This window comes from Sorex fumeus, unplaced genomic scaffold (assembly GCF_029834395.1).
Source record: "Sorex fumeus unplaced genomic scaffold, SorFum_2.1 ptg000037l, whole genome shotgun sequence".
NCBI lineage: Eukaryota > Metazoa > Chordata > Mammalia > Eulipotyphla > Soricidae > Sorex > Sorex fumeus.
This window is the reverse complement of record NW_026606094.1, coordinates 50,781,723-50,803,958: the sequence shown is the minus strand read 5'-3', so window position 1 is coordinate 50,803,958 and position 22,236 is coordinate 50,781,723. Positions and strand designations below refer to the sequence as shown.

The 22,236-nt window shown below is 38.2% G+C and overlaps 1 pseudogene; it reads right to left on the bottom strand.

Annotated features, from left to right (window-relative positions):
* Positions 1 to 1,487: 1,487 nt before the first annotated feature.
* Positions 1,488 to 2,005, bottom strand: LOC130027792 (dynein light chain roadblock-type 2-like; annotated as a pseudogene).
* Positions 2,006 to 22,236: the final 20,231 nt, after the last annotated feature.

Genomic DNA, 22,236 nt, shown 5'->3' with positions numbered 1-22,236 from the left:
TTTTTCATGAAGAAAATTTCTGTTGCTTAAAAGGTTTTATTTTGCTTTGTTTTATTTGGCTATATATATCTCTAAAATTATAAATCATGGACATCTTCAAAATGATAGTTACAGTTTATTTAAGTTAAATAAAACATTTACGCAGAAAAACATACAGAGTAACACTGCTCATTGAAAACAGGACAAATATACCTGTATAATTCCACCCAGGTAAAAATATAACTCTGCTAACAGTTTTGAAATTTCTTATGTGCCACTAATGTTGCTCCCACCAACAGGTTGTTCTGACAACTAAGCAGAGATTCATCATGCCAGACTGTGAATGTCATAAAATAGTAGTTTGTGCTCTTTTTTGAATCAATTTTCTTTTATTAAATATTATGTATGTGAGGGGGCTGGAGCGATAGCACAGCGGGTAGGGCGTTCGCCTTACAAGCGGCCAACATGGCCGACCCGAGTTCGATTCCTCCGCCCCTCTCGGAGAGCCCGGCAAGCTACCGAGAGTATTCGCTATGCCAGACACAGTAACAACAAAGTCTCCAATGGAGACATTACTGGGCCCACTCGAGCAAATCGACGATCAACGGGAGGGCCTTTACCTTTTTACCTTTTATGTATGTGAGATTTGTCTCAGTAATGGCATGTGGAAACAATTACCTCACATTTATTATTATACACTATTCCATTATCTTTTTTTACAGTTATAGATTTACAAATTTTTGTGCTTGGGTTTCAATTATACAATGATCAAGTACCCATCCTTCCACCAGTGCCCATTTTGCACCACCACGGATCCCAGTATCCCTCCCACACCCATCCCCCCATCCCACCCTGCCTCTATGGCAGGGAATTCCCTTTTGTCCTCTCTCTCCTTTGGGGTGTTGTGGTCTGAAAAAGAGGCATTGAGTGGCAATCATGTTCAGTCCATAGTCTACTTTCAACATGTATCTCCCCTCCTGGGAGGATCCTCCAAACACCCTTTATTTGGTGCTCCCTTCTCTATCTGAGCTGCCCTTTTCCCTAGAGTGCCCGGCTGGCCTCTAAGCCATGAAGTAATCCTCCTGGTTCATTAATCTCAGCTATTCTTTGGTATTAATCTCCTATTTTGTTACTTTATGTCCCCCAGATGAATGCAATCTTTTTATGTCTATCCCTCTCTTTCTGACTCATTTCGCGTAGCATGATACTTTCCATGTGGTACCACTTGTATGCAAAATTCATGACTTCATCTAGCTTAATATCAATATATTCATCCATTCTACCCTTGGTGAGTGGTGGAGTAGTTTCTAGTTTGGGATTTAATCTATATATGATAGCTGTTTTGTTTATTAAATAGCCAAAGCACAAATTTATGATACATATATGAAATGTTTAAATATTACAGTTGACAAAAATGTGCACAAGATGACTTTCTTTGTAATATCATGTTCTTAATAATTATGGTCAGTTATTCTTGTCTAGCATCATGGGACAGTCTTGGAGCAAGTCTATTCACTTGGGCTATAGATGACTATTACAAGATACTCCTTATCTAAAGTCAGTATTGTTTCATGATTTTTAAATCTGATCCTAAGAAAAGTGAGTTCATTCTGAGGATCAATATATAAAGCCAAGACTGTGGTCTTGGATTTCGTCATCAGCTGATGGAGAAGTCCCACATGCTGATCTATTGTTGAATTGTCCAGGGTGGATCGGGATGCCTTCTGCATACATGACCATCATTATAGTAATGCCTTTATGACTCTAGATTCTCTTTAGAGTTTTTTTTACTACTTCCAAGACTGGTGGTGAGACCCAAACAGTAAATACATGCTTCTGAACACTCCAAGGCGAGTGACCCAAAGTCAGGTTTTATCTATGTGTGAACATTTTCTGTTACACACACATGTATGCACTATCCCTCTCTTCTTACCAGTGGAGGAAGATGCTGAAAAGGAAAAGGGTGCCAGGTGGAGGCTACAGATTTCTGAGTTATCTTACCTTCAGTCTTTGGATTTTTCCTCATCAAGGGTCTCCATACAAGACCCACTAGGAAAGCAATCAATTAATTGACTTTCTTTTCAAGCATTACTACTTTCCTAAGTTTAGATGCATGACTGAGGATTCCCCCCAGTGATAAGTAGCATGCCAGCAGATCAACTTGAATCAAGGTAAAATGGCACCCCTGAGACTTACAAAAGGAGGAGGTATAGGAAGATCATTGGAAAGTGAACTAAGACTAAACCACCTAGTGATGGATACAAATACTTGTTGGTCTTCATGGACACATTCTCCAGATGACCTGAGGCCTTCCCTCCCATAAATGAAACCACTAAGACTAGTAAAATCCTTCCTAAATGAACTACTGCCTCACCATGGATTGACACACAGCCTTCACTGAGGCATTGGCTGTTTCTAAAACTTTGGGAATAAAATCAAAGTTGTATTGTGCAAACAGACTTTAGAGTTTAGGACAAGCCAATGAATCAGGCTTTGAAAATCATTTTGTACAAGTTTTTGCTAGAAACTGGTGCTGAGCGTCGGTGCTCCCTTGACCCTGTCCCAGACTATGCACACCCTATAACAAGTTTCCTTGCTCTCTTGTGCTTCTCCCTATGGTGGGAGATGTCAATTTGGTAGGAATTTCCAAGAATTTCCCTTTAGAATACCTCAACTGTCTCCAGCAAGTCCAGCTCCAATCTTGGAGATACCTGATGAAAAGTGAGATCACAGAGGAGCGGCCCGTCCCACACACCTCTGGGCTGGGAGACCCGGTTTATATTAACAAGTTCTAGAAGGAAGGACTAACACCTATCTGGAAAGGCCCTGACACCATGATTCTGACTATTCCAACTGCAGTCCATATTGATGAGATCACTACCTGGATCCATCACTCCTGAGTGAAGGCTGCAAAGCAACTGCTCAGCCAGTTGAAGGCCAGCTGCAACCCTTTAGAACCACTCAAGGCTCAGCAAATTGTCATAAATGACTTTGCTTGCTTCTCTTGTGGTTGGCACCCTCCTCTGGGCAGGGGTGGAGGTGTAGGGACCTAGACATGAGTTTAAGTATGACATACTTGAGTGGGATAAAGAGTGAAAACTTTTGTATAGCTATTAAGAGTGGACTCCTGATTCAGCTGTTCCCTTATCTTGGATCTCTAGTTGGATATTTGCAACCTCTGACTTATATACATGCTCTAATGATCCTTCCCTCACAGAAGAGTCTATTGATGTTTTAACTGGAATAATTATTATTGACCCTTTGGGGAGTATGTTGACACTGTAACATATGACGGGGGCCCTCGTGACACTTCATGACCCAGTCTTGAGGGAAGTGCATGACTCATTCTATCATCTATATTTGCAAGTCTGCTATAACCTAGAAGGCTCCTCCCCCTTGAGCTGTTTAAAGATTTAATAATCCCCCTGTACCATTAGAGGGTGGGTGTAGGTATACCTGGGGATTCTAGCTGTATATTGCTGGAAAAGAACCTGGAACATTTATTATCTTCCAAAGGAAAGCTCAGAAAATCATTCTCTTGGAGCCCTCTCTGAGTTGAAAAACCCATCTTCCAACCCAATCCTTTCCCTCCACAGTACCTATACACCTATCCTAAGTAATTCCCTTGTCAATACAAATTCTAGTGCTCCTGCATTCCTTAATTTGAGTATTTCCATGGTACAAGCCAAGCATACTGCCTTGAATATCTCCAATCCCCATCATACCAGAGATTGTTGGCTGTGCTTAAAATCAAGCCCTTCCTATTAAGTGGGCATAGGAACTAATGGGTTCCCATTTCTCATACTCACCCCAGGAGGAACCAGTTCTAAATTTAGGAGACATAACAGGAGATGTGACATGCATAATTTTGCCTAAGACCACTGTTTCCTATCCTTGAAATGTATGTTCTCAAAGCATCTCAAGCAACTATTCCCGAGCTCTGCGTGCCCAAGGAAAAATATGGCTGGCACGTGATACAGGCCTAACCTGACATGTACATCTCCCACTCAATTCGAGTGCCTTATAGGACAGATTTGCCTCCAGCTGTATTCTTTATGAGGTTCTGAAGGAATGACCTATTGTTATCCAGAAACTATTTCCCACATTTACTTCCCACTCCAAAAGTCTCAAGTGTCACTGGGGATTCCCCCTCTTCATCCCTGCCATAGTAGGGACAGGAGTGACTGATGCTGTAGCCATTAGCACCACTGCATTAGTAAAACACCAGCAAAATCTTGGTCTCTCTCCTTACTGGCCTAGATCTTGCTTCTTCCCTCCTGCTCTCTGCTGTGGACACTGAGGCCTTGGGTCTCATGTTCAGCCTCTTTTTCCTGGACAGAGATACAGGCATCACTTGGGCTCTTATCTCTATCTTTGGTGGGTAGGAGGCTGGCTTTGCCTTCCACCGCCAGATCCCTGGGTTCAAATTCTCTGTAGAAGTCTGAAACTTCACCTTCTTTCTGGAGGGGGACACTGCGCCCTTCTCCTGGTGACTGTGGATTTTGAGCTCTAGCTCTTAACTTTTGCTTTCATGTGGGTATCAGGAACTCTTGGTGTTTGGGGAAGGCACAGGGATCCATTTTAGGCAGAGTTGGCTTGCTTTTGCTGCCTTTTAAGTTTTCACTGAAAGAGGCTACCTTTGACTTTCCACTGAGAGGTGTCTTCTAGGTCTTGTCTGGCTATTGGGATGGGGCAGAAAGTGGGGTTGTTCCTGACCTTGGGGTTTTTGGTCTTTCAGCCATTCTGGAGAGCTTCCCCTTGACTCTTTAGGATGAGTTGCTGTCACCTATCTTGATGTTTGAAACCCTTCTTTTTCACCTAGCCTGGGTTGGAAAGGTCCATTTTTGTCTCAATAGTCTTTGAGAGGGTATTCTTCTTGGCAGGTATTAATTTAGTGTGAGCTATCTTCTTATCTTATGGCTTCCCAGGGTTCCCTCTATGCCTGTCCTGGGCTGGGATGATTTTTCTTGGCCTTGCTGGGTCTCTTGGGCCCCTGATCCTTTGCCCCACCCTTTTACTCCTGTTCACAAATTCTGGGGGATGTCTTCTTGGACTGATTTTTCTTGTGGATTTTAGAACACTTTGAAGCTGATGGTGGCCTCCTAACCTTGGAGTTGGTGTGCCAGGTGAGGAATCTACAACTAATGCCCACGGCCAGCGTCTGTTTCATCAGGTATTTAAAATGGAGAAAATCCACTGTAGCGTACACTTGTACAGGATTAAGAACTTGATGGCGTCCACTGAGGTGTCCCTGAAATGCTGCCCCACCTGCAATGCTTCCACATATATCCAGACCTCTCTTTACCCATGAATGACATCACTTTCCCTGGTGTTGCCCCATCTCATATGCAACCTTCTCTGTAAGATGATCAGGTCCCATTTTATACTGTGCATGCAATCCTAGTCTAAATTATGTCACTGTGGTCATATCTATGACTCTGCCCCACTGGCTCCCTGACACCTTGCCCTAACTTTCCTTAGTCAATATCTGTCCCTGCCTGGGCATCCAAGCCCTGCCTGAATCTAAACTTTCCTGGGTGTCTGAGCACTGCCTACACTCTGTCCCTGTCTAGGCCAATGAAACCTGCCTATACTGGCCACCTGATCTTGCAGTCTGCTGGGCGGTGATGAAAGAGAGGCACAATGAGACAGAAAGTAGATCTGGAAGAGAGACAGTGGGGCTGGGAAATTCCTTTTTTCTACTACCACCTCCCATCCCTATCCATCCCACTATTTTGATTGTCTACCTGTCTGATGAGGTAAGGTTTTAGATGAAAAACTAAAGTCCCCTGGTGTTTCACCCTTCAACTTACGCTACATTATTATCACCAGAAATAATCTAGTAGATAGGGAAAATTTTGAAGGCACTAAAAAGTTCAAATTAGGGAGATAAGCAATGGCATACAGATCCTGGGAAAACAGTGAGTTACTGTATTATTAGACAGAGGGACAAGTAGGGTCAGTTCTTCCACCATAATGGGAGGAGAAGAGGAAAGTACTGTCTGTAGCACTGCCCTCCCATTGTTCAACAATTAGCTGAGTGGGCACCAGTAACGCCTCCATTGTGAGACTTGTTGTTACTGTTTTTGGCATATCAAATATGTCATGGGTAGCTGGCCAGGCTTTACCGTACAGGCAAGATACTCTCGGTAGCTTGCCAGGCTCTCTGAGAGGGGTGGAGGAATCAAACCCAGGTTGGTGCATGCAGGGCAAGTGCCCTACCCACTGTGCTATCACTCCAGCCCAGGGAGGGAGGAGAGGAAAATGGATAAAAGTACAACAAAATTTCAGAATAAATTAGTTTGTTCTATTCCTCTCTCACTCTTTTTTGTCTTTATATATTATATAGAAAAAACAGTAATATGGTGACAATGAGGAGTAAAATGGTTGACCCCAGAGACTGTTAATGAGCAGAGAAATTTTTATTATATTGGTGTAAAGAATGAGACTGGTTTATCAGAAAATTTTTCCAACATAGCTGAATAATACTGAGACAATCTGAAATGAATTCATGAATTTATAAAATTAGAGTGTGCTTTATTATAATACATTCACTAGCACATCTGTGCTGCCTGACCAAAAGTATAAACAAAGGAGGTAATTGGAGCCAATTATGATGGGATTGTGTCAGAGAGATGTGGCAAAAAGAAAGAGAAGAAGACTTTTGTATTGAAAAAGGTTATTTGTGGGGCTGAAGCGATAGCACAGTGCACAGTGGGTAGGACCTTTGCCTTGCATGCAGTCAACCCGGGCTCTATTCCCAGCATCCCATATGGTCCCCTGAGCACCACCAGGGGTAATTCCTGAGTGCAAAGCCAGGAGTAACCCCTGAGCATAGCCAGGTGTGACCCAAAAAGAAAAAAAAAAGGTTATTTGTTTATTTTGTGTAACAAAATCTGGAATTGAAACTGGGTATGAGGGTGATAGAGAAAGAAGGAAGCTGATAAACTGGGAATTGGGGTGGAAAGAATTAGAAAAACAATAGGTATCATAGGATTTATTGAACAGTAGATTGGGGTGATGGTGTAGATAAGAAAGTTATATTCTCAAACTAGCAATTATAGAAGCAAGTAAGATATAATTATGGGAGAAGGAGTGAGAGTGAAGCAAGAAAATGTATCTGGAAACAAGCAAGTCATTGAATTGAAAACTGAAAGATAATAGTATACCTTCTATAGATTGTAAATATAAAACTATAGATATAAAACACTTTTGGTAAAAGGGCTAGGACCACATAGTCACTCTTGTATCTTATATATTTTATGTAATATTTTAGACATGCCACTGTGAACTCCTAGCATCAAGTATTTTTTAAAAATGCAATGCTTTAATTTAGTGAATGGCATATTAATCTTATTTTACTTGGGTGTGTTGGAGATAAAGTCCAAGATCTCACACATGCGAGGCAAGGGCTCTACTCTTGAGCCATACCCCAGAGCCCTTTTAATTTTTAAAAATTTTTTTTCCATATCTTTTCAACCAATGTCAAACCAGACAGTTCAATTAAGGAAGTGTCACTTTGCTAATGTAGTTCCCAAAGAAAACCACAGCACTCTAGCACTGTAGCACTATCCTCCCGTTGCTCATCGATTTGCTCGAGCGGGCCCAGTAACGTCTCCATTGTGAGACTTGTTGTTACTGTGTTTGGCATATCGAGTACATCGCGGGTAGCTTGCCAGACTTTGCTGTGCAGACGAGATACTTTCAGTAGCTTGCCGGCTATCCAAGAGGGGCGAAGGAATCGAACCCAGCTTGGCAGAGCCGGCTGCACGTAAGGCAAAGAAATTATATAAATTAACTGGGCATTAGTAGTTTGAAAATTCCCATTATTGAAACACTACTTTAGCATCAAAATAATAGTGCCTGTCAGTCAGCTCGATTGTCTCCTCATTCAAAGTTATAAGTGATGTGAACAGGTCGATTATTATCCTTCAGTTTATAGTCTTGAATCACCTATAGAAGAAAACAAATGTTCCTTGCATATTGGTTACCAACCTCACACATAGTAAAAGGAAGAAATAAACTCCATATCAATTTTTTTATTCCATGAAAAGACATGGAAGGTTACATTTCCCATGGTTTGCTTTTTGGAACATTTGTTGTCTCATTATTAAGGAAGCAAAGAAATACAGTAAGTGTACAGTTTGAAAAAAAAAGAAGAAAACAGCAAAATAAAAACAAGATAAATAACCACTTTTGAATTGCTAGCAGAGGGTGAGGAGAGGTTAAGTACCAAGCAGTTTCCACGAAAGATTCATAGAACTAATTCAGCTTGTTCTACTTTGGCAGGGGAAATTTTAGGTCCCTGTAACCATACCAATAGTTTGGGAAGACGAGTTCTCTTGCCCTACAGACAGTAGGTCACTGATATGCCAGATAATGTCGGATTATTTAAGGGTTCATTATCTTCCTCATGAGTTTCCCCTTAGACCTTTGTTCTTTGGCTTTTCCTTTTTCATGTCCATGTTTTGGCCATTTCACTGCTCATTAGCATCTAAATTAAAGAGTTGGAACTTAGGTTAAGTTGAGATTTCTCAGATGCTCTGAGGAGGAAATAAAAGAGGGAGCATAACAGTGAGCTCAGAAATAGGCTCAATAGATGATTTTCAGAGGTGCCAATTATCATCTTTCTGCTTCCACACTTCCTCTTGGGCACACATCTTCAGTCTCCCTTCTTGGGCACACTGCCGAGTTTCCTGAGTAGGCACACACCCATGTGACCTAGCTCCCAGTTTTAAATGATGGAAAAGGGCTAATTATTGTCTTGAGACAAATCAATAAATATTTCTCTTCACTGTGATTTGAGAATTGGATTATAAATAACAGAACATTATCAGCTTTTAATTTGGGGAGGGGAGGTTTGCAGGTTTGCAGGAGGGGGTTCTTGAGGACACACCTGGCAGTGCTCATGTGTGCTCTGGGGATACTCAGGGATCACTCCTGGAGAGCTCAGGATACTATATAGAACTCCGGCTATTGAAACCAGGTTAGCTGCTTGCAAGGCTGCACCTCTCTATTGCTTAGGCTTCATTTTCAGATGGCAGGACTTCATCCAATCCAGATTGAAACCTGCAGTTAAACCTTAAAAGACTCAATCTTCAGAGATAGGCGAATTGACAAATGATGAGGAGCAGGTCTAAGAGACACTGTAGGTCTGAGGGAAAAAAAGTGTAACAACTGATTTTATAATTTCCAGTTTTGGTAGTTAATAACATCTGGGCAATAATTTCTGATTCTGAGTTTGAAGATTCTTAAACATTTCCAAAAATCTCACACCTTAATTTTTATCTAATTACATGAATTCTTTCTTTAGTCATGATTGAACTATTAAGAAAATTTAGCCCCCATTGTTCTTACTTTTTAAAAAATTTTTATTGAATCACTGTGAGATAGAGCATTATAAATTTGTTCATGATTGGGTTTCAGCCATATAATGTTCCAACACCCATTTCTCCCCCAATGTATATTTCCTAGCACCAATGTCCCCATAAAACTTCCCTCCCCAACGTCTCCCCCATTCGGCCTACCTCTATGGCAGGCACCAGGCATCTCTCCTCTCCGTCTGTCTCTGTCTCTGTCTCTGTCTCTGTCTCTGTCTCTCTCTCTCTCTCTCTCTCTCTTTCATTTTGGGAATTATTGACATTACAGTTTACAGTACAGATTCCGAAAGATTATCTCGTATATCCCTTTACCTTCTTTCAACTCAGTTCTTAGTCTTACTTATTTTTTAAATAAGCTATTGCCATATGCAATAAGTGAAATTGAATTATATATAGATTATAAGGTCACTGAAGATTTCATTCTATTTTTTAGAATTTATTTTAAAAGGTATTTTAGGAGAAAAGTATCTGACAGCTTTAGGAAGGATGAATTGGTGGGAAATATCTGAACTTCTGATTAATAAAGCTGATAAATTTGATTAATAAAACTCAGTGTGAGTCAGATTTAGTTTCAGTTTCATAATCAGCTGCACATTTTACTTTGGGAAGAATTTAAATTATATTAAGGAAAGAAATAAAATGTGAAAGACATAAGAGATCATTGATTGAAGAAATATTGCAAGTCTCTGCCACATAAGAAAAGGTAACATGAATAGGAAAAGGGGCATCTTTATCACCCAAATTGACTTGGGTCTGAGGGACATCACTTTGTTTGAGCACAAGAAGAATCACCACTATTTCTCCCAACAAGTAAAGAAAACCTCTGATATTTGATATTTGGCTCCAAATGGTAAACTATTCTTAATTATTAAAAAAGGATTATAGTCTGCACCTATGTTATGTGTGCAGTATACTCCAACATAGACATCCCCACCTGTACCAGAACTCAACCTCTGCATAGCTATTATTTTTCCATTTCTGAGTTCTATAATCTTGTTCTGCCTCTTGTTTTCTCTCCTCTCTCTCTCTCTCTCTCTCTCTCTCTCTCTCTCTTTCACACACACATAAATGCATGACCTCCACACAAACACGTACACACATATACATCATCACCACCACCACTATCTGATATGTTTGTTAAATATCACTCACCCTGCCAAAAACTATGTATTTGATAGACCCCAATAGAAGATCCCCGAACAAGATTTAGTGTGATCCTCATTTCCTACAAGATAAAATCATTTTATTTTGTTTATTTGTTTGTTTGGTTTTGGAGCCACACACAGTTGTGATCAGAACATATTCCTGTATCTATAGTTGTGGACTCTGGTGGGCCTTGGGGGACCATAGGGGATGTCCGAATCAAACCAGTGTTGGTTGTCTGCAAGGGGAGTGCTAACCTGCTAAGCTATCTCTCTGGTCCTAATAAAAAATCTTTACTCTTCAACATGGCATACAATACTTCATGTGCTCTGGCTTCTAACATTGTTTACTCATTCCATGCCATTACCACACACTCTGGATCAGTTTTAACTAATCTCAGGTGTTAGAACAATATGCTCACACATAGTCTAACACAGTACACATATTATATACTATACATCGAATGGTCTACCATTAGAGTTCACAAGCCTGACTATAAGTTATCTTAAAAATCTTAATTCACAATTACTTCCACTGCAAGTTAATAAATTACCATTCTTTCCTGCTCTCTGTAACTTGCAAAGCATTATTGCCTATGTTAAATATTTTCTTCTTCATTTGACTATATATCCTTACCAGGAAAGGGGCTATGACTTTGCTTTCCAGTTTTTAAATATACATAATTTATTTTGAATTATATTGCCTTAATATTTGATATCATATTTTATATTATAGTGATTTCTCCTTAAAATAACGATACATGCCAATGTGATATATATTCATTTCATTGAGATTCTGTTTTTATAGCTAATACTTATAAGAAGTTCACGTAGGATTTTTTTTTTTTATTTTACTTAATTTGCCTTGCATGCAGCCAACATGGCCGACCCGAGTTCGATTCCTCCACCCCTCTCAGAGAGCCTGGCAAGCTACCGAGAGTATCTCGCCCGCATGGCAGAGCCTGGCAAGCTCCCTGTGACGTATTCGATATGCCAGACACAGTAACAACAAAGTCTCCAATGGATCCGTTACTGGGCCCGCTTGAGCAAATCGATGAACAACAGGAGGGGCCTTTACTTAAATAGCAGCTGGAGCGATATATAGCATAGTGGGTAGAAAGTTTGCTGTGCACGTGGCCGACCTGGGTTTGATTCCTCTGCTCTTCTCTGAGAGCCAGCAAGCTACCAAAAGTATCTCACCCCCACCACAAGCTCCCCATGGCATATTTGACTTGCCAAAAATAGTAACAAGTCTCACAATGGAGATGTTACTGGTGCCTGCTCGAGCAAATTGATGAACAACGGGAGGACAGTGCTGACAGTGCTGACTTAAATCAAAATTTAACTGAAAAGTTTAGATATTACTTTGAAGTTATCTTTATTGGATTGCTTTCAAAGATAAAATATATTATTGATATTATTCTCTTTCATGATTCTGATATTTATATAAGGGTTCTGTGTACACAAATAAAATACAAATATTTTTAAATTTAATTATCTTTTAATAAAATAAGACAATATATCTGTATAGGAAAAGAAATCTGCTTATTATCTTTATAATTATAATATGTTAATTAGTAGCAAATATAAGGGAAAATCTTATTTTATTTTGCCTGTAGGTTATGTTACTCTTTCAGCAACTCAGTTTTATTTATTGATGTATACTGTCAGGAGTCTAAAGTTCAAGTCATTGCAGAATTTCACTAATTAGAGGAAACAATGCTGCTCATCTTTAATAAGGAATGCTCTCCTGGGATAAAAAGATTCCCAGGTGAACAACAACAAAAAAACACCATTAGATGCAAAGCAGAGTAATTCTGTTCAAATGGCCTTGAGATGGAGCCCATTCATGGATCTTAGCATCCATGAAATTGGAGGAATAAGTATACCTTGAAAATGGTTTTATTTTCTTTTAGCAAGCAGGATAGTACTTTCTTGCTTTACTGCTTCTTGAAAGTTTTTGGATCTTCAAGTGTCATTAAAAGCAAGAGAAAGGAAAACAAAAACTGCAAGCAATTGCCCAGCAAATATGTGTCTTGGATACAAAGTGGAGAGAAAGTAGAACATCTTCAAAGAGTGTAATCAGCTTGAAATTTGAGTGCTAAAAATTCGATTATCTACCAGTACAAATTTGTACAACCAATTGTTAACAGCCACATTTGACCTAGGAACCAATTTGCTATTTCCAATTATTTTGACTTTCAATTTAAAAAATTCACAAAGATATCAATTATATATTTTTAGGGTTTGTCAATGCCACCAAATATAGTTTTATGTACCTATTCATAAAATTAAGTTAAATTCTCTTTTACATTTTTTTACTATAGAATTTAAACCATTTTAGAGAATCATTTTCAAAGTGCATTCCCAGAATGATAATTGATCTTTCTCAAAACAAGAAAAATTAAAGAATCTGGACTTTATAGTGAATATGTTTCAGAAAATCCTAAGTAAGCAAAGGTAAATAAGTTCATTTATTGTTGGTCTCTTAAAGATTACAAGATAAAACTGCATTGTAAACCCCAGTGGGATTACAAACTAAATTTCCTCATTGAATATTTTCCCAGAAATATCACAAGAAACCACAGCTTAACATTTACAAGTAAGTGCCTTAATAGGTGTTTGTCACCAAATAGTAATGGAAATAAAGACACATATTCTATGGTACTTCATTGAATTTTACTTCTTCATCTTTGTACTTTGTTGCACTAGGTTACTGTTAGTGTATACTGCAGTGAATAAATGAATAAATTCTTTTTTTTTAATGAATAAATTCTTAACACAACGTCAAAAAACTTCTACGCATGAAGTTTGAACATTTGGCTTGAAAATAAATAAAGTGCCAATATTCATAAAGGCCATTTTAATTCAATTTTCATTCTTACCCACATCTTCACTGTTTAATTCCATAGAACCTTTTTAACAAACATCAACTTTAATCTTTTCCAACCAGGAAATGAAATAAGTTCTTTCTTAAGAACTGTCCTTGAGCTTCTGAAGTAGAATATTTAAGTAGGGTTATATTTTTGCCTAGAAATCTATACCTCCATATCTTAAATAATTCCATTGGCAGCAAGAACACATCACATTGCAAAGTTGTGTAATGATAATGTTCAGCTTTCCAGATCTGATAAACTTCTTATGTTACTGAAAAAAATTTTTTTCCAAATAATTATTCTCCTCGAGAGTATTTCTTGGGTAGGTACTTAAACACAACTCTGGATTTGTACTTCATTTTTGGGTTTATAATTTTAAGATAGGTGTACGTTTGAAAAGAGTGGAACCTCAACAGTGACTGAAAAAGCACCTAATTCGTAATATATAATACATTTTATATATATTTTATATAAATTATATCTCCTTACTTATGTGATTTAAAAATTCCTAATTAGAAGTAAAAGAAAAATTAGCAGAGGCAAGGTAGATAAGCCAATTTTTTTATTAGTCTCAATATAATTTGAGTTGTCATTGAGTTGTTAGACTTATGTAATAAATTCAATTATTTGCAGCATGAATGATATGCCAAATAATATAACCTTGCCCTTTAAAATACAAATAACATGGATTTCCCCAATGAAATGGGTACGGGTATCTTAAAATCTTGTAATTCCTGGGAATTTATGTCAATCCTATTCATAACTGGCTTCCAGTATTTCTTTCCTTTTATCAAGTTCTATGTGTCTCATTTTAATATAATTATATCTTGCATACATATATTGTTACTTATGTAAAATTTACCATTTCTTCACTAAATCATTCCATACTGGAATACATCTTGATTTCTTCATTCCCCAAGTTACTGACATAAGACTTAGCTTGCAATTTACTTTTACTGGAGATTGCTAGGGAATAGTTAAGATGTACATCAGGAATAATAAACAAGGATTAAATCCTCTGTTTATAGAATATTTGGGGCTGGAGAGATTATACCATTGGTTGTGTGCTTGCCTTGCATATAGCCAATCCAGGTTGAATCCCAGCACCCCATTGTTCCCAGGAGCCCACCAGGAGTAATTCCTGAGTATAGGGTCAAGAGTATTCCCTGAGCATCACCAGGTGTGACCCATAAGCCAAGTGATGAACAAAAACCAAAAACTAAATACTGTGTTTCAGGGAGCGTAACTGGCAGTCCTTCTCGCCCTGCAGAGACCACGAGTTGCCCCCCATGAGCGACTCTCTGGTACCACCATGGCCCCAGAGGCACACGGACCTAATTTGGAAACCAGCAGCTTCTGGCAGAAATGTGAATGGACTATGCAGTAAGCTACAGTGCTGTGCGCCCCGCCTCGGGAGGGAAAGCATGTCTGTGTCTTCCACCCCCCTCCACACCTGGACGGCATGGTGGCGGCGACCTCAGAGCTTACTGGACAGACAGGTATGAGCTGGTAGTGACAGGGCAACTGCGGCCTCAGGGGCTGGTAGGCAGAACCGGCATGTCCTTTTTGCCTTGCAAAGACCACGAGTTGCCCCCCACAAGCAGCTCTCCAGCACGGCCATGGACCCAGAGGCACACAAAACCAGTCTCGGAACTATTCAGCTTTTGGCAGAAATCCCACCAGACTTAATTAGTAAAACATCAGAAACTCAAAATCCGGTAGCAGCCGCGTGGTATCCTATGGTCTTCATAACCAGCGATGGAAAACAAATTATTTCATGATGCCATTTCAGCAGGTTTGATTGTTGGGGGAAAATTCCAAATAATAATGGCGCATCTTTTGTCGAAATAATGAATGTAATCAAAGTAGAGAGAGAGAGAGTTAAGTGTAAATCATCTTTCTCACAGGCACGGGGAGGGGTAGCATGGGGGGTATATCCGGGTTCTTGGTGGTGGAAAATATGCACTGGTGAAGGGATGGGTATTTGATCATTGTATGACCGAGACTTAAACCTGAAAGCTTTGTAACTGTTCTCACGATGATTCAATAAATAAATTTTAAAAAATAAATAAATAAATACTGTGTTTCAGCATTTAGATTTTCTCAGGTGACTTCACATAAAGGGAATCTAGATCTGGGTAGTCACCTCACAGATTTCTATGTTCTCATCAGATCATCCTTCTCTATCTTACTAATTACATCTTATTCAGGGATTTGAAAACAAAGACTGAGGTAGTGTGGTAGTGTGTGTGTGTGTGTGTGTGTGTGTGTGTGTGTGTGTGTGTGTTTCCAATAGCTGTCTGTGAGGATTGAAGGAAAACTTAACCAAATGACTTCTCAAGCTCAATTTCTGATAGTTGAAGGCTGTCAAATTCCAACAGTTCCTCACTACTGAGACCACCCTTGAAAAACTGGAGATCCAGGGCTCTAGTACAAGAGTCAAGAGTGAACTTCCAGGCAAATTAGTCTTTTTTGGAAGTGGATTTGCATTTTCCTCTGAAATTGATATGTGTGAAACCATGGAAGGAATGGGTCATTGTGACGGTGGCATGGAACATTTAAGTGCATTCTTTAATTGCCTAATTAAAAATCTCATTTTTACTATAGGACAGTTATCTGTGAAATACTATGTTATAATAAATTTATTGCTTCTCCAAATATACATTGAGCTTTACCTTATATTTTTCATTAAAAAGAACATTTCAATGAACATATTTGTGCATACATTGTATAAAATACTTAAGACCATTTCCTTGAAATTCATCCTCAGAAGTTAAATTGGTAAATTAAAAAATATGAATATTTTTGTAAAGATCATGATATTTTCTGTCAGTTGCTTCTGAAGGTTATGTTATTTTTTCACCCCATGGTGCTTAAAACTTTACTACAAGCAACTTTTGCATTTTGATCTAAACCAAATATTCACTGCTACAAAGTAGATTCGATTTTCAGAATAGCAAACCTGAAACAAAGTCTTTGAGTTTGGCATAAGGCCAGTGAAGGCTTGGAAGTTTCTTTTATCTTCCTCTGTTGGACTGAAAAGATCTACTCTTTCAGTTTTGGAGTGTCCACCTTGCAGATTGTATTTCCCAGTTATGAACAATGAAAATGTACCTTTACCTGAGAGTAATTGGGGTCCACTGTTAACTGGCAGAGCTCTATACTGATGCAGCTTACTTTTGGCAATCTTTCTACCAGTAAAATGATGCAGTTACCCCTAAATTGGGAAAATGCAGAAAATTATAAGCAAGATATTCTTAATTGTAGTGTCACCAGCTAAAATTAAGATATTCTTAAAATTAAGATACAATTAAGATATTCTTAATTGTAGTGCCACCAGCTAAAATCATCTCTTTTAACATTCAGTAATTTTCTTTGCAGGTATATTCCAAGCATTGCTACCAACACATCACAATAACCAGAGCTAAATTATACAAAGAGCCTACAATCATGAGCTTTTCACCTAACATATAAAATATTCTTATGCAATTACATATTCTTTCTCAGCATGAATTTTTAAAAGCATGCAATATCCTTCAGCATAGATATGCTATAATTTATTTAACAGTTCTGACACATTTAACCTAATTTTTAAATTTTCACATGGTTTTCTTGTATGTTAAAATGTAATAAAGGTACATTGTTCTTTCTACGGAATTTTGATTATCACCTAAGGATAAATTTTTAGATAAAAAATATATCAGTCAAAATTTATGAGGCTTCTTAAAAACTTTTGGTACAGATTTTCAAAGCTTCTTTTAAATGTTTTATTCCAATTTAGTCTCTTGTTTCCATGTAAGACAGACAACAGATTAAAAAATCAAAAGAATGGTGGCAAAATATTATAGCAAATATTTATAAAAATTATTTAATAAAGTAATTTATACTGAATAAATAACACAAAATACTTGAAACTATAGAAGCTGGGAAGATAGTAAAGCAGGTACGGCACCTACTTTGCAGGCAGCTGACTTGGGTTCTATCCCAGGCACCACATTTGGTCCCAAGAGCCTTACCAGGAGTGGTCCTGAGAACAGAGCCAGGAAAAAGTTCTGACTGTTACTCTGCACCCCCCCATACAAATAATTCAGACTACAAATATTTTCTATTAATTGTTCACAAGGTATTTGCAGCAAATTTTAGAATGCTTTTTTTTAAATTTTTATAAAACAAACTAAACCAAAAATGCCTTTGGAACAGGTATTTTGTTTGTTTAGAATTCTTTTTGTTTGTTTGTTTGTTTGTTTGTTTAGAATTCTTAACCAAGAACAAAGGAAGTTAAAACGTACACTACTTTTCTTCCAAGTTATTGCTAATATTTTCACCTTATAAAAATATTCTCAGACGTTTGCCTTGCATGCGGCCAACACGGCCAACCCGGCTTCGATTTATCTGCCCCTCTCAGAGAGCCTGGCAAGCTACCGAGAGTATCTCACCCACATGGCAAAGCCTGGCAAGCTACCCATGACGTATTCAATATGCCAAACACAGTAACAAGTCTCACAATGTTCCTGGGCCCGCTTGAGCAAATCGATGAACAACGGAGGACAGTGACAGTGACAGTGACAAATATTCTCAAAAAAGTTTATATGATAAAAATAAGCTATCTTTATCTTCACGGACAAAATTCTTCTGATGTGCAATGTATTATAATTTCAAAAATGAAAGATATCTTATCATATATAAGAGCATATGTTTAAATAAGGAAAAAGTTTTGCTTTTTCTTCTGTTATATTTGGAAGCTACAACCAGCATGGTGATTAGTGCTAGGTATCCCTAGGTATGCACTCAGGGATCACTCCTGGCTAGGTTCCCAGGAGCATATGTGGTGACAGGATCAAAACTGATTTGGTCCCTGTGTGAGGTAAAACTATATTTACTGTACTATCTCTTTGCCTTTCCTCCTGCCTCCAAAAAACCTTATTTTAAAAAGTTAATAGTAAGAAAAAAATGTATTCTCTACCTAGAGTAACTTTGAATGATAAGCCATTGAGTATGTGATAGTTTCAGTATTATAGTATATTTATATTCTACTGGGTTATAGAAGTGGAGTATGCATGAGACTTCACAAGTAATAAACTATCCAACAATATAAAAGTATGTAGATACTTAAATGATGCTCAATGAGATACAAATAACAAAATAAGGAATTAGTGTGCATAATTTTAAAGTATATAGCAATGCAAATTATCCAAGAGTACATTGTTTTTTAGTACTCTGATCTATAATTTTAGAAAACATTTTTATTACATGCTATGTTGCTTCTTATTGACCACGTATCAATTTATCTATGGTTCCAGATGATGCTATGCCCTTCAATTTATCAATACCGATTACATTTCTCATTAGATCAAATATTATAGATCAAAATAATTGTTGGTCTATAGTTTACTTTCAGCCCGTATCTCCCATCCTGAGCGGGTCCTCCTGGCACCCTTTATTTGGTGGTCTCTTCTCTATCTGAGCTGTCTTTTCCCCCAGCATGTGAGGCCAGCTTGTAAGCTGTGGATTAATCATTCTGGTACTTATCTTTACTATTCTTAAGTGTTAGTCTCCCATTTTGTAACTTTATGACTGAAACAAAATCACAAAAGTTTGTAAGGCTGTAATTGTACCTCACGGTGACTCACTAATAAAAAAATAAAATATGATAATTATTGGATAGATTCTAATAAAAACTAACTCTGGTTTCCTGACATAGTTTATAGATAACTTAGAGATTTTTAATTCTATTACCAAGTCTTTTATGAGGGACTAGAAGAGTTATTAACAAATACAGTGACTATGAAGTTAGGGCTGGAGCGATAGCACAGCAGTAGGGCGTGTGCCTTGCACGCAGCCAACATGGCCGACTCGAGCTCGATTCCTCCACCCCTCTTGGAGAGCCCGGCAAGCTACCGAGAGTATCTCGCCCGCACAGCAGAGCCTGGCAAGCTGCCCGTGACGTATTCGATATGCCAAATACAGTAACAACAAAGCCTCACAATGAAGACGTTACTGGGCCTGCTCGAGAAAATCAATGAACAAGGGGAGGACAGTAGTTTCAGTAGTAGTTTCAAGAAGTTATAGAACAGTTGCATGTCACCTACGTAAGCCATCTAGATGTAATAGTATGTCCACTAACTATAATAGATAGGTACACAGAATGAAAAAATTTTATGCCAATCCTCAAGGATATACTAGATATAATAGACACCCACCTATTCTTTTTGAAGGGAAACCTCATTTGTTGTTGGCAGGAATATTTCTGTTTCAATTTCTATGAAAAGCAATATGGAAATTTCTCAAAACAAGGGGGGATATGCGTCCTATATCCCTCCCATTGATACCACTTTATGGATCTATCCCCAAACCTCAAAATATTAATTTAAAGAATTTATGTTCATTTCAGGCACAGGACAATAGTCAACATATAGAAACAATCCAAATGCTAAACAACATATGAATGGATCAAGAAGTTTTGGTATGTACATATGCACAGAAGAATACTATATAGCTATAATAAAGGATGAAAATAATGCAATTTTCATAGCATGTATGGAATTTGAGAATAACATGTTGAGTAATTCAGAAGGAATGGGGTTGACACAGAATAATAATCTCTCATATCTGTGGGAATTAAAGAAAGAAAATTGTGGCCAAAAGAAAGAGAACTGGAGAGTTTGTTCACAGAACTTTACTTACTGGGGTTGGATAGGAGAAAGAGGATGGAGAAATTGATGGACATATGAGATCTTAGTAGAGGAAAATGAATACACTGGTGGTGGGTATGATTTGGAAATGATGTATTCATAAAACTACCATTAACAGTATTGTGAAGAAGGAAATCACATACAAAGGAGCACACCTTAGATTTACAGCAGACCTATCGGAGTAAACCCTCTAAACTCAAAGACGATGGTAGGACATAGTGAAAAAAAAATCAATGAAATGAATGCCTCACCAAGAATACTTTATCCATCTAAATTCTCACTCAAACTCGATGGAATGATAGACCATGTTATCATTAAAAAAAAAAACTCAGGAACTTCATAAACTCAAAACCAAGCCGAAAAGGACTAAAAGGGCTCCAGTAATTCAAGAAGGAAAACACCCATAAGCACAATGAACCCTTACAGAAAGATGGCACAAAACCCCATGACAATAATCTCTCTCAATGTCAATGGTATAAATGCACCAATCAAGAGACACAGATTAGCAAAATGGATCCAGAAACTGAAACCAACATTCTGCTGCCTACAAGAAACTCATCTGAACAGTCAGAGCAAACACAGACTCAAAGTTAAAGGACAGAAAAAAATCCTGCAAGCAAACAACTACCTCTGAAAAGCTGGGGTAGCCATACTACAATCCGACAACATAGATTTTAGGTTGAAAAAGATTAGAAGGGACAGCGAAGGCCATTTTCTATTTATTAAAGGGTATGTACAACAGGAAGAAACACACTCTTAAATGTATATGCACCTAATGAGGGACCAGATAAATACTTAAAACAACAGCTAACAGATTTTAACGACGACATTGACATTGCCAGCAATACAATAGTAATCGGAGACTTCAACATCACCTTATCAACTTTGGATAGATCAACAAGAACAAAACTCAACAAGGAAACACTGAGTTTGAAGGAAGAAATAGAAGAGAGAGGGATAACAGACCTATAGAGGGCTTTACACCCCAAAAAGAAAGAATACACATTATTTTCCAGCGCATACTGAATATTCTCTAAAAGAGACCACGTGCTGAGTCACAAGACATACCTGAATAGAATCAGGAAGATAGAAATTGTATCAACTATCTTTTCAGACCATGATGCAGTAAAGACAGAAGCAAATCACACACAGATGTGGAGAACCAAATCAAACACCTGGAAATTAAAGAACTCAATGTTGAAGGAAGGAAGGAAGCCAAGGAAGAAATCAAAAGATACCTGAAAACTAATGTGAATGAAGACATGAGCTACCAGAACCTCTGGGACACAACTAAAGCTGTGTTAAGAGGAACATTCCTGAGGAGGCTTTTCAAGCATTCCTCAGGAAGGAAGAAAGGGCCTACATAGAGAACTTGACTTCACAGCTCAAGATATTAGAAAAAGACAAACAAAAGGACCCCAGGCCCGGCCGAAGAAAAGAAATAATAAAACTTAGAGCAGAAATTTACAACCTGGAAACCCCCCAAAAATCTGAAAGCTCAATTAAACCAAGAGCTGGTTCTTTGAGAAAATAAACAAGATTGATAAACCTCTAGCAAGAATCACAAAGAAAGAGAAAGAGAAAACCCTAATAAAACGAATCAAAAATAAAAAAGGGGACATCACAACAGAAACTAATGAAATTCAAAAGATCTTCAGAGATTACTTTGAGAGTTTGTATGCCACAAAATAAAGAACGTAGAAGAAATGGATAAATTTCTGAATTCCTACAATCAACAAAGACTGAGCCAAGGAATACCTGAATCACTTGATCACTTGACTTCCCGTTAATAATTGATTTGCTCGAGCAGGCGCAAGTAACACCTGCATTTGTCCCTGTCGCGTGCTAGTGTAGCCCAATGGTGTCTGTTCATTCTAGGAATACAAAAAGCCTCAAACAAATAATTCAGGGCCTTGACAAAGAAGTCTGACCAACTGGTAGGTGGGCGGCCATGTGGTCTTTTGACATCCCATGGAATCCAGTGGTAACGGCTCTAGTCCAGTGGTCATCTCCAACTCTCATTACGTGTCCAGCCCATCTTATTTTTGATGCCTTGGCAAATGAGACAGCATCCCTGATTCTTGATCATCGATGGAGGTCAGAACTCTGGATTCTTTCTCTCATTTGAGTGAAACGTGATACTCCAAGCATAGGGCTTTCGATTCCT